This window comes from Terrapene carolina, unplaced genomic scaffold (genome assembly GCF_002925995.2).
Source record: "Terrapene carolina triunguis isolate 2854851 unplaced genomic scaffold, T_m_triunguis-2.0 Scaffold67, whole genome shotgun sequence".
NCBI lineage: Eukaryota > Metazoa > Chordata > Testudines > Emydidae > Terrapene > Terrapene triunguis.
This window is the reverse complement of record NW_020664418.1, coordinates 45,633,116-45,647,874: the sequence shown is the minus strand read 5'-3', so window position 1 is coordinate 45,647,874 and position 14,759 is coordinate 45,633,116.

The following is a 14,759-nucleotide window of genomic DNA, read 5'->3' as shown; positions in this document are numbered from 1 at the left end:
TAAAACAACCACCGTTATTGGACTCATTAGTAGCATCCATTTTAACACTCAAATCCTGTTTGATATTTAATAAATGCTTTTTCTAGTCTTAAAACATATTGACTTTCCATTCAATGTCAACATTTCTGTTGTACGGCTCATTCTGATTTGGAGTGTAATTTATGTCTGATGGGGACTAATAAGTAGCTTTCATAATAAGAACACTCCCTTCAAAAATAAGGACACTCTCTTCACTGTCTCTCACGGGAAAATTGATGTTTAATTTACTGAAGAGAATGTACAGTAGATGTCTGATCTGGCCATGTTGGTGAATTCTGAAGACATCTCAATGAGGCTAGGACTACACTACGGGGGGGGGGGGGTCAACCTAAGATACGCAACTTCAGCTACGTGAATAGCGTAGCTGAAGTTGCGTATTTTAGGTCGACTTACCTGGCTGTGAGAATGGCGGTGAGTCGACCGCTGCCGCACTGCCGTCGACTCCGCTTCTGCCTCTTGCCACGGTGGATTTCCAGAGTCGACGGCAGAGCTATCGGGGATCGATTTTATCGCGTCTTCACTAGACGCGATAAGTCGATCCCCAATAGATCGATTGCTACCCGCCGATCCGGCGGGTAATGAAGACGTGCCCTGAGTGTTTGACTAGCAATCAGTGCCACATTTAATAAAGCTATCTTAGGGCAGACTGAGGTGTCGACCCTCCCCATTAACTGCTCTTTGAGTCCTGCTTCCTACCACACTTATCAAGACTAAGGTCTGGTCTATACTACAGAGTTAGGCTGATGCCAGGCAGCTTACATTACTCTATGGAAGTGTCTACTCTTAAATTTCACTCCTGCCGATGTAACTGCCCCTCCACACCGACTTAATAACTCCATCTCCACAAGCGGCGTGGAGTCAAGGTTGACGTAGTTAGCTCGACGCCGTGTCAGTATAGACCCTGCGTTGCTTACATCAACCGTTCCTGGCTTTCAGGAGCCATCCCACAATGCCCCACACTGACAGTACAATCAATACAAGTGCTCCTGGTGCGGATGTGCCCCGCTGACACAAGGAGCAAAGTGTAGACACACAAGTGATATAATTACTGCGATGGCTGACGTAAGTCAATTTAATTTTGTAGTGTAGACATGGCCTGAGTCCACAGTGTGGACTACTGGGCCATGAACTGCAGAGCGCATCAAATTGTTGCACTCTAACTGCCCTGGGTGGACACTGTTGGTATGAACTAAAAGGTACAGAGTTAGCACTAACTTAGTCCTCTTTCAGACAGGACTATGTTAACACAAACTAAGTTTAGTTTGCACCAGCAGTGTCCACACGGGGCAGTTGGAACACAGCCTGCCTCTTTGTACTGCAATTCACATCCTATAGTCTGAATTCCAGGGCCAGGTAGATAAACCCAAACTGTACGTAATCCTCTTGATCTCAGATGGGAATTCGGTTTGCATATCATTTGCAGAATGGACCCCATGTTGCATAACTCCAAGCCTGTAAAATAGGGTTAATGCTTAGAGCTGTCTGATACATTTTCATTGAATCATTTTTTGTCAGAAACTACCAATTCAAAACTGTTTATGGGGAAAGGGTCGCATTCGATGAGTTTCCCACTTTGAACAAAGTTTTGAAATGGTCAGAATGTCCTGTTTCGACATTTTCAAAACAAAAAGTTAACTTTTTCAGTTCAAAATGCCTTTTTGTTTAGAAATTTGTTAATTTATAGTAAAAAAAATTAATTAATTCAAAAAGGTCAAAATTGAAATGAATCAAAATGATTGCGACACGAAACCAGTTTTCAACCCAACTCTAATAGCGATACTTTCTTTCTCCCATCTTTTGTCTGTTTCGTCTACTTGCAATGGAAGCTCTTTGGGGGAGAGGCCTGTACAATACCTACCACAATGAAGCCTGTTTCTCAGTCGAATCCTGTTGTTGCTACCATATTACAAATTGATTGATTACATTATTGAAGTTTACAACAAAAAGTGAACGGTATAAGTATTTATTGTAGAGTGCAACCTGGCTAATCCACTAATCCTCCCAAGAACTGGCAGCCTCTTCCCACTTCTAAGCAACGATTTGGGGTGAAGTCTTATATTCCTTATTTTTCTCCCAATACATTGTGTTAGATTTTCTTGCATATTATAAAGTAAGGTTGTCGATAATTAAACAAAACCACAAGTGTGAAACTATATGGACAGAGTATGTTTTGTGATGCCTTAGCTTGCCTTTTTTGTTGTTTGCCCCCTTTACTCTCATGCAATGGTTCTGCCCATCATCGGTGTGAATTGCTGAGGTTCTACTGCTCAGAGAAGCTACACTAAGGACCACCAATTCGACGCATCTCAAAAATGCTCTGTGGGAATACTTAATACTTAATTTTGCTGAAATATTCATATCGTCTACTGGGGAAAATTGGAATGAAATATTTGGCTTGGGACAGTTCAACCCCAAATTGAAACATTTTTGGTTTGTTGAACCGAACCAAAACATTTTGTTTCAAGTCCGTTCCACATAAAACTGCATGTCCCTAAGGTGCCTCATGGGAGTTGTAGATCAAATGCTTTGTTCCCGCAATCTCTCGTATGGGCTGGGCTACATGTCCCATGATGCACTGTAGGCAGATGCAGTTTAACATCGAACTGACTTGCAATGAAACATGTTGATGTTTCCAAAGTAAAACTTCTTTGAACTTTTCTTCTAAAAAAAATGAATAAATCTTGTACACCTCTACCCCTATATAACACGACCTGATATAACACGAATTTGGATATAACACAGTAAAGCAGCGCTCTGGGGGGCGGGGCTGTGCGCTCCGGTGGATCAAAGCAAGTTCAATATAACGCGGTTTCACCTATAACACGGTAAGATTTTTTGGCTCCCGAAGACAGCGTTATATCGGGGTAGAGGTGTATTTTGATTCTTTAGCCTGTTTTGGGGCGGAAACCAGTGTGACAATCTTGGAATTTCTCATAGGATGGAAATTCCAATTTTCACCCAGCTCAGAAGACGTGTTACAATACATATGCTACTCTGGCTCACAGCTGTTCTCTGAAAGGTAAAGGGAGAAACATTAGAACCGAATTGCCAGAAGTGACCAGTGCTTTTGGGTGCCTCAGTGTTTGGGTGTAAATTAGCCCCCATGAAGGCATCTAAACTGGGCACCTAAAATCACTAGACAGTCTTGAAAATGTAGGGCTATTGTCTACGCTAGACTTTTCTCGCCTTAACATTTCCCATTGTGCTGCCACCAGTGGTAGCAACAGCGATCGCCGTAATGTAGACAGTGTAGTATTCAGATACCAAGGTGAAGAGGACCATGTAAGAACCTAACTAGATAAGGAGTTTCTGGTGTTTAAACCACTATGTCACCAGGCTAGTCTAACACTATCAATATTGCTACTCAGGTGGAGCTTCATCAGTGCAGAAACAACCCAGGCTTGATGTGGAATCAGGGCCAGAAATAGCTCCTCTGAACTCTCTTCTGCTCCAGACCCAGCAGACCCTGGGCACATCAGAGAATCTGCCCCTGAATGTTTAGTTAATGCAGCGTCCCCAACCCCAAGCGTTCCAAAATCAGGAGTCAGTCCCCCACCGGCGCACCAGATTGCCTTAAAAATCATGAGATTTAAAAAAAAAAATCATTTTCAGGTTCCTTTTAGCTTCTCTCTGGTTTCTGAGATTTTAAGGGGGAGTCACATTTTTAAGCATTTAACCCCAAGTGCTAGAAACTTTTTCTCTTTCTTTTTTAATGAAAGCTGAGAGTGTGTTATAGTCACATGAGGCCAAAAGCGGGGGCTTTGAGTTTGGTTTAAAACAGCAAGTATCACAAAACCCACAATCAAATTTTGAGAGCTGCCAACCCTGCTAATGCTTTATTATAAATCAGTCTCCGAAGGATGCAATAAACAAGATGACTTCAGGTTAAAACAGTGTGTGTTTGATCCGCTTTAGCTTCAACATTTTCCTAGGTGGAGCTGCTTAGTTGCAATGGGTCATGTATGTACCATTTAAAGCGGGTGAGAAATGTTCTTGTTGTTTAATAACACAGTTTGATGCCTTCTTTAAAATAGGAAGTGGTATAGCCAAGTCAGTTACAGACCTTTTTGTTCAAAGGTTCTTCCAGAAGAGCCCATGGGAAAAGGTAACATCTTTTGGCAATTAAGTCAAGCAGAATAATACCTGGTCCCAAAGTCTTAGTGATACACAGCCTTAGTGAGTTCTGTAGACCACACACCAGTATGTAGGACAGCACAGTGGTCTTAATTCATAGCTGATTCTGTAACTCCATTCATTTCCAATGATCCTACATCAGGAATGAATTTGACTCGTTGCTTCGTAGCAATGGAGCACATTACAGCTTTTATTATTTGCATGCCACGGGGATGCTGGATAAGTTCGGGCAATGTGATTAGGAGACATTAGGGTACATGACCCTGTTTCAAACAGGAACTTCTGGGTGATTGAGATTCAGAAAAGTGAGGCTGTCCTGAGTCGATAAAAGGCTTTTCAGGGTAAAGTGGAGAGTAAATCTTTTATGTTGTTTGAGTGAAAATGAATAAACAATTAGGCTGGGATTTCCAAAGCCACACTTGGGATTGACATGCCCAGCCCCCATTGCAATTAATGGGACGTATGCATCTAGATCCCCTTGGAGACTCGGAAATCACATCCTTAATAGATAGGGCTATTCTGATGTGCCAGATGTTACCAGCAGGGCTGATTTCATATGTGGCCTCTGTTTTTGCAGGCATGGTTTTGGGGGGCACTGTTTTGTCCCACAGTTATAGCCAAGTCCTACAGTCGGCTGAGCATCCTCAGTTCCCAGCAAAGTCACTGGGTGTTTAGCACCCTCCAGGATCAGATCTTAATTGTGGGCACAAATGCTACCATTGAGGGTTGGGATTTTTCAAAGCTGCCTAGGGGCGTTAGACACCCATGAGCAGCAATTAGTAATAGTTGGATGTCTAGCCACCTTGACTGTTCCTACAGACCAGAGAGTGAGGACTTGTGTTGTGACCTACAGGTCTCAAACCCAGGGCCACAGGGATTACAGGAGCAGCCAGACTGCAACTCTCCACCTGGCAGCCTGCTGACAATAGCTGGCCCGGGACCCAGGAAGCCCAGCCCCAGTTTGAGGCTCCACCCCTGACATCCCATTGGCAGAGTCCCAGAGCAGCTGATTGGCCTGCTGCCCCTACTTAAGCAACAGGAACAGGAAGCTCTCTGAATAACAGCTCCTGCTCCCCCAGCCTGACTTCCTGACCTGGCTTGGCTCCAGACCTCTGACTTATGGTTCTGATCTCTGGTTTGTCTCCTGCTTCTGATCTTCTGGTATCTTGACCCAGCTGACTCCTGACTGTGGGCTCTGGCTCTGACCACTAGGTACGGCTTCCCATGACCTGGCCCTAACAACTTGTTTACACAGGGAAATTGTCCAACAGAGTTACTTTGGAATAGCTCCCCGTGTGGTCACTGTCTTCCAGAATAAATGTGATTTTTTTTTTTAAATTCCAGAATAATTACTCTGCTTTAGAAATACACTAATTATTCTGAAACAAAGTGACTTTTATTCCAGAATCGAGTGTCCACAGGGGGCGCTACTCTGCAAGACTGTAGTTATTCTAGTCAATTTCACTGTGTAGACAAGTTCTTATATGTTGGAATCACTAGTATTTGCATGCACAGTTAAAGGTGGGAGCAAAACTGCCCGACGTGACAAGTCTTCCTATAAAAACAGAAGCTGGGCTTGAAAATCAGGACATTGTCTCAGACTTTCTGTGATCTTAAGGAGACATCTCCTTGGTCCCATCAGGTTCACCCTAGGCAGTTCTGTTTGGTGAATGATTTCACGGTGAATACTGAAGATGTTGCACTCCAGGATTTAATTAGGATATTTCTTACCTCAAGTGGGTCAAAAACATAATTAGCTTAGGAGGAAAAATAGAAAAATCCTTCTGTTGAACTCTGTCCCATAGCACCCTTATATACACTCATACATGCGCTGCAGCTCCCTGCCAAAACCAAGACTCTCCTGAAACGGGATCAAAAGTGGGTTTTAATAGCCAGCTACCAAAAAAAAAAATCTTAAATTCTTATACGGTTCTGCATCTAACTGGAAACTCCTGATGTAAGACTGAGGTTTGTGTAGAGAATAACTTAGACTAGTTCTCTCCCTGGTTCTTAAATGGGCTTTTATAGCTGAAATTTATAGATACAGTACTTTTTTCCCAAAGCTTTTTACAGCAATTAAAGAAGTTCAAGCAAATACACAAACCTCAGATCCCGGAAAGCTTGCCAATTGCTTTGCTGTTAGTGTAGATTCTAACAGCAACATTTGTTCTCCTGAAGCTGCCCTAAACAAGGAGTGTTTTACATCCAGAAATAGTTGCTTTTGGAGACAGGTGGGCTGCAGCAAACTTTATTTTTCTGGAAACAGCAAATGCATTATGCAGGGAGAACTTTCCAAGGGTGCCCTCCGTGCCCTTTGTAGGAAATACTGTGCAACTCTTTCTTGCAATGCCAGTTTTTAAGTTACATGAGCGACCGTCCCAGCAAGGACGTGTTGTTGCATTTTCCATTGGCTGTCAGCATTTTATTTTGAAGTCATTGATGTTTTGATCTTTGCATCCCTCCCCCATCTCGTCTCCCTTGTATGTTCACGTTACCTTGAACTTGTCTGGCTCTAGCTGAAGAGAGGCATTCTGACAATATAGCATTCTTCTTTACACAAGTGCCTGGCCAATGCAGAATTGAAAATAACCACAAAGTAGAATTGCAGCAATTGACGAGAGAGAGGAAGCTGATATTCTCCTTCCTTGCAAGTTCCAACAACGTCCTTTGAGATGTCAGCTTATCAAGCCACAAAAAGAAAAGTGTTCAAACAAAAAGCAAAAATAATTTTCCAAAGCACACAAGTTAACCCACTGTGTTATGTCGGTTACAGTAACTATGATGCATGACCAGAAAGGGTTAAGCATCGTACAGGATAAATGGCTCAAATTCAACCCTTAAAAACATATGGGGAGATAATGATTGTGTTTTTGTGTATTTACATATATATTGGTAAAAATCAACAATGTAATCAAACAGTCCCTGTCTATGTGGTATTCTCTCTCTTCAGAAATCAAAAGAGCATCTTACCATGTAAATGAACTATAAACATAGGCCATCACTGTATTCATCTCTCTTTGAAGTGTATAGCAAATCATCTTCGAATGATGGAAAAACAGGCAATTGCCTTATGTTAATCTGTGTGAATAATTACTGGGTGATGCTTACGAAATGAGTGTCCATTGTTCGCCAAGGGACTCCAACCTGTCGAAGAAGGCCTGAAATTGTATAAAGATGTTTGGGTCCCAATCCTTTTTATTCCGGATCTGCTTAAACTTCATCAGGGGAAGTTTGGGTTGCAAGATTTGAGATCCCAGTCCTAAACTGGAACACCTGAATATGATATTGGACATTGGACTATAACCTATGGACTAAATTCTAAAAGAACTCTTTGCAACTACAAAGCTCTCCATCTCTGCTATGAATCTGAACCTCAAGATTGTGCTTAAGTCTGTCTGTATATTGATCTTTTAACCTATACTCTCTTTTCTTTTTTAATAAATTTTAGTTTAGTTAATAAGAATTGGTTGTAAGCATGTATTTGGGTAAGATCTGGAATATTCATTAACCTGGGAGGTGATGTGTCTGATCCTTTGGACTGGTAGAACCTTTTTTGTATGATGAATAAGATTTTCATTAATCCTCATCATATCTCACTTGGGTGCCTAGGTGGAGGCCTGAGGCTGGTTACTTTAAGGGAACTGTGTTGCTGACTTCTGAGTAACTCGTGAGGTAATAAAAAAGCTGTTTTGTGCTGGCTTGGTAAATCTAAGTATTGGAATATCCACCAACTTTGAGGATTGTCTGCCCCATTCTTTGCAGTTTACCCTAATTGAGTAACCTCAACTGGCTGCCCTGGGATTCCGGCAGGGGTGAAAGTAACACAGACGACTTACCGGTATGGGGGCCCGGCTTCAGGTCCCCAGAAGGGTGGGGCCTCAGTTGGAAGGGCAGGGGTTGGGGGGTCAGCCTCCCCAGCCAGACCATCCGCGCTGCCTGGCCCATGCCGCCCGAGGCTCCGGTGGTGATTTAAAAGGGCCTGGGGCTCCGGCCTCTGCTGCGGTAGCGGCGGCAGCGGCCAGGAGCCCTGGGCCCTTTTAAATCGCTGGGCCCCGGGGCAGCTGCCCCTTTTACCCCCACCGTCGGCGGCCCTGCCGGTCTGGTCACTTTAACGTTGGCTGCGCACGGGCCGGTACCGGCGGCCACTTCTTACCGATACGCCGTACCAGCCCGTACCGGCTCACTTTCACCCCTGGATTCCGGTCACAGTAACTATGATACAATATGGAAGATCAGTGCTACAACATCATCCATTACCATTTATACATCAGGCAAAGAGGGTCTGTTTTAAACCTTAAGGCAGGCATAACTAATGGCTCCTAGAGTCAAAGGGAATTGTATGCATGCATTCTTCAGACATTTGAAATGTCTTTGCTTGCCAGGGCTGGGAAAGGTTTATAAAGTTTTTAATCTACACGTATACAATTCACTTGTTATGAGACTACTGTCCCAATGGGTGGGGTTACATCTTACCCTAGGTCAGGGGTTCTCAAACTGGGGGTCGGGACCTCTCAGGGGATCACGAGGTTATTACATTGGGGGGTCACAAGCTGTCAGCCTCCACCCCAAGCCCCGCTTTGCATCCAGCATTTATAATAATGTTAAATATATTTAAAAATTGTTTTTAATTTATAAGGGGGGAGGGTCGCACTCAGAGGCTTGCTATTTGAAAGGGGTCACCATTACAAAAGTGTGAGAACCACTGCCCTAGGTTTTATTTCACACTCCCTGTTAGTGTATAGTTGCAATATGATGCATTTCCTGCTATGGATCTGTAGTATGAAATATACTTAATCACATGGTGTATTCTGACTGGGTGTGGCCACAAACACCCTGTAGATTACTCCCGTTTTGGCTTGGTCTACATACGAATTTTGTATCAGTATAACAACCTCCGTGGGAGGTGATTTTTACCAATGGAGTTGTACCGCTACAACCCCTAGTATGGACACAGCTATACTGGTTTAAAGGTTCCTTATTCCGGTATAGTTTATTCCCCTTTGCGTGTGGGAATAAGCCGTCCTTGTATAGCTGCATCCACCCTCGAGGGTCTATCACTCTAAATATCCTGGGATAGTTCAATAGAATTTTGGGGTGTAGATAACGCCCAGTACAATGAGCTGCGTGCTATTGCTGTGGCTGCAATGGGCGGGGGGTGGGGGGGAGGAGCGACATTGCCTACTGCAGTGGTTTTCGACCTTTTTTCATTTGCAGACCCCTAACAAATTTCAAATGGAGGCACGGCCTCCTTTGGAAACCTTAGACATAGCCTGCAGACCCCCAGAGGTCCATGGACCACAGGCTGAAAACCACTGGCCTACTGAGGGGAGAGAAGTTTTTTTCTACGATTCTTGTCTAGAGGGGTTCTCCGTTAGCTCAGCTGACAGAGCAGTGCGTTTTGGAGCTGAAGCGCCAGGATTCTGGGGTGTGTGGGTTCGTATAGCAATTGTCTCTGCTGTCTGCAGCATATTGAGTCATTGCAACACACCCCCTCGGAGCCCTAAGCCCTGCTCCAGAATTCCCCTCTGGGGTGGAGGCCAGAACACGTCTGCCTTGTATTTCCTGCTGGCTGTGGGCAGTCTGACAGTGCCCGAATTTGGCCAGTAGAGGTGAAGGCCTTAGCAGTCTGGGAGAGGACATTTTGTGCATGCACAGGAGCGCTGACCTGTACAACTCACTGTCTCAGCATATGCAAGAGAAGAAAAACACTTGGACTAAAATGAAAGGATCAGCCCTGCAATGGGAATAAGAACAGCATCTGCCATGAGATCATTGCGGATAAAACCACAAGGCTCTTCCATCCTCACGCTGCAGGGCACGAGCTGGTTCCCAGCTGGATCCCCGAGAACGTCACCCTCCTCTGGAACAGCCACCATTGGCCACAAGATAGCAGACGACCTGGACCATTGCACTGACTAGAACGGCAGCTAGTCCCCTGTGTTCCTAGAACGCTTCGCTCTCTGGCTGGTTTAATGTTTTTAAAATCCCAAACAGCCCGTGTTTTACTTTTAGTGTAGTGATTTTAAAGTTACATGAGAGCCAATTGCTATTCAAGACCAATGAACCTCTCGGTTTGGTTGTTCCCTGATTGTAACTCAAGACCAGATAGATTTTATTTTTTTAATCTCATTCCCCCCCCCGCTCAAAGTGTCTGTGTTGGACTGTGCAGTCCCTGGGGTGACCTTTTACAACTGAGCTTTAAAGCCTTGGAAATTGTTTCAGAACTTGCAAATCCATCTTTTGGATATTTTTACAGGTCTGAATCCATAGTGGGTTTTTTTTTATTATTGTTCTTATTACTAGTGTCTTTACCAGGATATTGTTTTGATTATAGTTTGGGTTTATCTTGTTTTTTGTTTTGCTTGTTATATAGAATACCTGTTTCTGATGATCAAAATTGAATCTGATTTTCAGAGAAGAGGAATGCAGGAAAATCCTACCAGCTCCCCAAATATACTGTATGAACAGAAGTCTCCAGTCTAAGTATGTGTATGGTCCCCATCACCGTCCTAGGTGAGCAGTAATGGATTGAGCGTGCAATACCCCTGCCAAGGTAGGAAAGTATTGTTGGCCTGGAGCCATGTTTTGTAGGAGAAGGAGTAAGGCAGGGGGTGGGAAGTGATGGTGCCCACCTTATAACTTTGCGCTCGGTGGTTAGAGCACTGTCTGGGATGCGGGGGAACCAGGTTCAACTCCTTCCACGGGCAGCAGAGAGCAAGGATGTGAACAGGAATCTCCCACCCCCCAAGAGTGTGCTCTATCCACTGGGCTGTGCGATATTCTGATGTGGGCTCCCTCGGTCTCTCCTGCTGAAGCTGTTCCTTGGTGGATTAACTATTTAGAGTCATTGGGCCAGAAAGAAGGAGAATGACGCTCTAGTCCAGTGGTTTGGGCTGGTGGAAGGCCCAGGGTCCAGTGCTCCAGCGGCTATTTACGTATTTATCCACAATGGAACAGCTTCAGCAGAGGAGACTGAGGGAGCCCCCCATCAGATGGCTCAGTGGTTAGAGCTCTGGAGGCTCCTATTCAAATCACTTCCCCCCAGCAGGCAGAAATGGGGGTTGAACCAGCGCCTCTCCCGTCCTAGGTGAATGCACTAACCCTCCCTTTTGAATGGGATCTGAGCTGGTAGATGGCCTCTGAGCATTCCTGCCGGATCAGGCCCGGCAGGCAGGCCAGGTGGGCAAATGCCTATCTTCCCCTGGTATGTGCATCGCACCAGGCCTTCGGCAGGAGATAGGTGCCTGGGTTGCTTAGGGGGAGGCAGCAGTGCCCATGCCCAGAGGCAGAGATGTAGGCAACTTTTACCCTGAAATTTGAGGCACAGAGTGAGTTTAGGCGCCTACAGGGTTAGCTGGCAGCCCAGTGGGAGGTTTGTGGGTCCCGGTGGAACCTAAAACCGAGACTTGGGTGCCTAAATACCTTTTGTGGATCTGGACCATTATCCCCAGCTGGGAAACTGAGGCACGGCACCATGAAGGCTGACGTTTTCAAGAGTGGCCATTGAGTGCTGGTGCCCCAGTTGTTGAGTACCTCTCTGGAGATACCTTTGGCCTCCTTTCCAGGGATGCTGAGGGCCCACGGCACCAACTGAAGCCAATGGGAGCGGCAGGCAATCAACCTCCTGGAGAAATCAGCCCCGAGGTGTCTTAAGTTGGGTGACCAAGATCTGAGGCACCTGCACTCAACGGTCATGAATGAAATGTTGAGTCTGTGGCACTTTAAAAGTGCCTAAGGGTATGTTTGTACTGCCAGCTCGGAGCAGTGAAGCCGCGGCAGCATGCGCTTTGATGCAGGCTGTACGAACGCCCCCGGATTCCTGGAACTCCACTGTTCTAGGCGCCGAGCTGGCTAGATTAAAACTAGCCCGAGTATGTCAGCTCAAGCTGCAATCCTGCCCAGGCACTGCAGTCTAGATGCGCCCAGGTGACTTAGAAGCCTGAAGTGCCGTTTCCAGAGGTGACCTAAACACTCAGGAGCCTAGTCCCGTCAATGTCACTCATGAACGTTTTACCCAGGTTACGCAATCAGTCTATCGCAAATTGGGAATCGAATCCCTGGCCCAAGTCTAGTCCAGTCCCACAGCCACATGACCATCCTTCCTTCACATCTAACTGTGTGCCACTCGGTCAACTTCACCTGAGCCTGGCAGCTGCTGGGTGCAATTAAAAAAAAAAAGACAGAATTGGACAAAATTTCTGGATCAAGCAAGAAATTTCCACCATCCCCCTCTCCCTCCCCAAAACCCTAATAAATAAATACCTAAATATTAAAAGACCACCAATAGATGCAGGTGCAAAACTGATTGCTTCTAAAGGCCTCAGCAGTGCTATTAACAGCATCTACTTTCTCACAGGGCTGATTTTAACTCCTCTCAGCCTGTGAACATTGCTGGTTGAAACTGGCACACTCTACAACTACCTCGCCCCCTCCAAGCACAACCCGGCAGCATCTCTAACTATTTATCCCGAGTCTCCTTTCATTTGGGCAAAGTGGTTATCAAGCCGCTTTCTGGGAAGGATAACTGGGGTCCGGAGTCTGAATCAAATGTCGGCAGACACAACTCCTGGACGTTGTTTTCATTCTTTTAAGGTCGCTTAGTGCATAGAGCTAACAGTGGCCCTACTGTAACTTGATATTGACCACCTCTGGAAGGACTTTTGTAAACCTTAGCAAACCTATGAGTTTGCAGACATAGTTCTGCTTGATCCTTGCTGCAGCAGGAAATAGGGGTGGTGAAAATAACCAAAGCCTCTGACAAATTGCAGCAGCTTAATAGATAGCATCATCCTTTGGATAGGTCACTCCGCAAGGAGTCAGAGGACCTGGGTTTCCCATCCCACCTATTTAGATTGTAAGATCTTTGGGGGCAGGGACAACCTCACATTATATATTTTTTGTACCGTACCCTGCACAACAGGATCCTGATCTCAGTTGAGGCCTCTAGGAACTATCATATTCCTTATTCTTTGCATTAATAATAATGCAACTCACCATGCCGTAGATGAGCTGGTATTACATGTGTAATGAGAGTGTAAAACTGGTTCTCTTACCACCTTTTCCCAACTTGCTGATCCTACTTTAGCGTCCCAGTTTGAAAATGTCGCCGTTAATCGCTCTCTGCCTCCATTTCCCCATCTGTAAAATGGAGAATAGCGTTACTTACTAATCTGCGGAAAGCACTTGGAGATCCATGAATGCCATGGGCATGTGAGATATTTTTTATTACTAAATTTAATTCTGACCAAAAATTCAAGTTTTGTGCATGAATGGTAAGTATTTAACAAAATACACAAGTAAATAAAAGCTGGAATAAAAGAAGTTGTTGGAGAGGCACGAATAGAAATGTAAAACTGTTGACTTTTCTTCAGGGTTAATTGCTCTACAGAATGGAAGCAATCAAAATGGGATCAAAGTAGCATCCTTTTTCATTGCTTTGGTGTTTCATAAACTAACAGTGGGCCGAATCAAAAGATTATTGGCTTTGGTTCTGCAAGAGTTTTTGACCATTAATGCTTATTTTTCAGAGTTGTGTACACTGCTCTCCATCGGTAAATTCACTTCCCTTTGAATCTCCCTGTTCACTGTGCATGTAGGGCCAGATCCTGACAATTGCTTCGGATTCTTTAAGATTCTTGAAATATACTTCTCAAGTGTCCCTTGTGGGACAGTGTAGTGAGGCAGAGTGGCCACCTTCCGGACTGGAGAGCGAGGGACCACTACCTTCCCCTGGTGGGTGGAGCCGAACCTGCCCCGCTCCCTTTGCCGGAAGTGCCAGGGTGGGACAGGAAGTATAAAGGGAGGGGTTGGCAGCTCAGTTGAACAGGAGCCAGGAAAGGAGACGGACGCCTCCACTCCGCTGCGACACCCGGGAGCAGAACCTGTGCTCTGTAGCACCCTCCCCATGGAGGAGACTGGGCCTGAAGAGGAGTTGCCGGGGCTGCCTACCACTGTGTACCCAGCCAGAGGACCTGTGGATTATAGAGGTACCAAACCCTGGGGAGGTAGGAAGTAGTCCGGGGCAGCCGACGACTGGCCAGCTACCTTGCTGACTGACTCTAGGTCAGCCTGTTGCAGCTAGATCCCCGCAGACCAAGTGGCGGACCCCTCCACCACTGTTAGGGCCCTGGGCTGGGACGTGGTGGAGTCAGGTGGGCCCGTGTCCCCCTACCCCCTGTGACCCCATCCTTGGGGAGGCAGACTTCCCACCTTGGGCCAGGAGGCCTGTGTGAATTTACCGTCCGTCAAGCTAGGACGCTAGACTTTGTTGGTGTTCACCCCTACTGGAGCCTCTAGGCTGTGGTGGTGCTTCTCTCCCCCCCCCCACCTGAGCCCCTAGATCCAGACAATGGGGAACCTCAAGCCTCCATGCAGTTGGTTTAGTTACTTACACTTGATGCACCCATTCCATCAAAAGGAGCGCTTGACCTTTGTTCCTCAGGGATGGCCCCTCTGACCCGGGAGCATGGACTCCAGGTTTTTTGGAATCTTGCCTTAAGAGGCAGAATTCAGTGTCCTAATCCCCACAACTGCAGCAGCATTGCCCCACAGAGCACTTCTGTGTGGGAGGCAGGCACGCAAGAGTA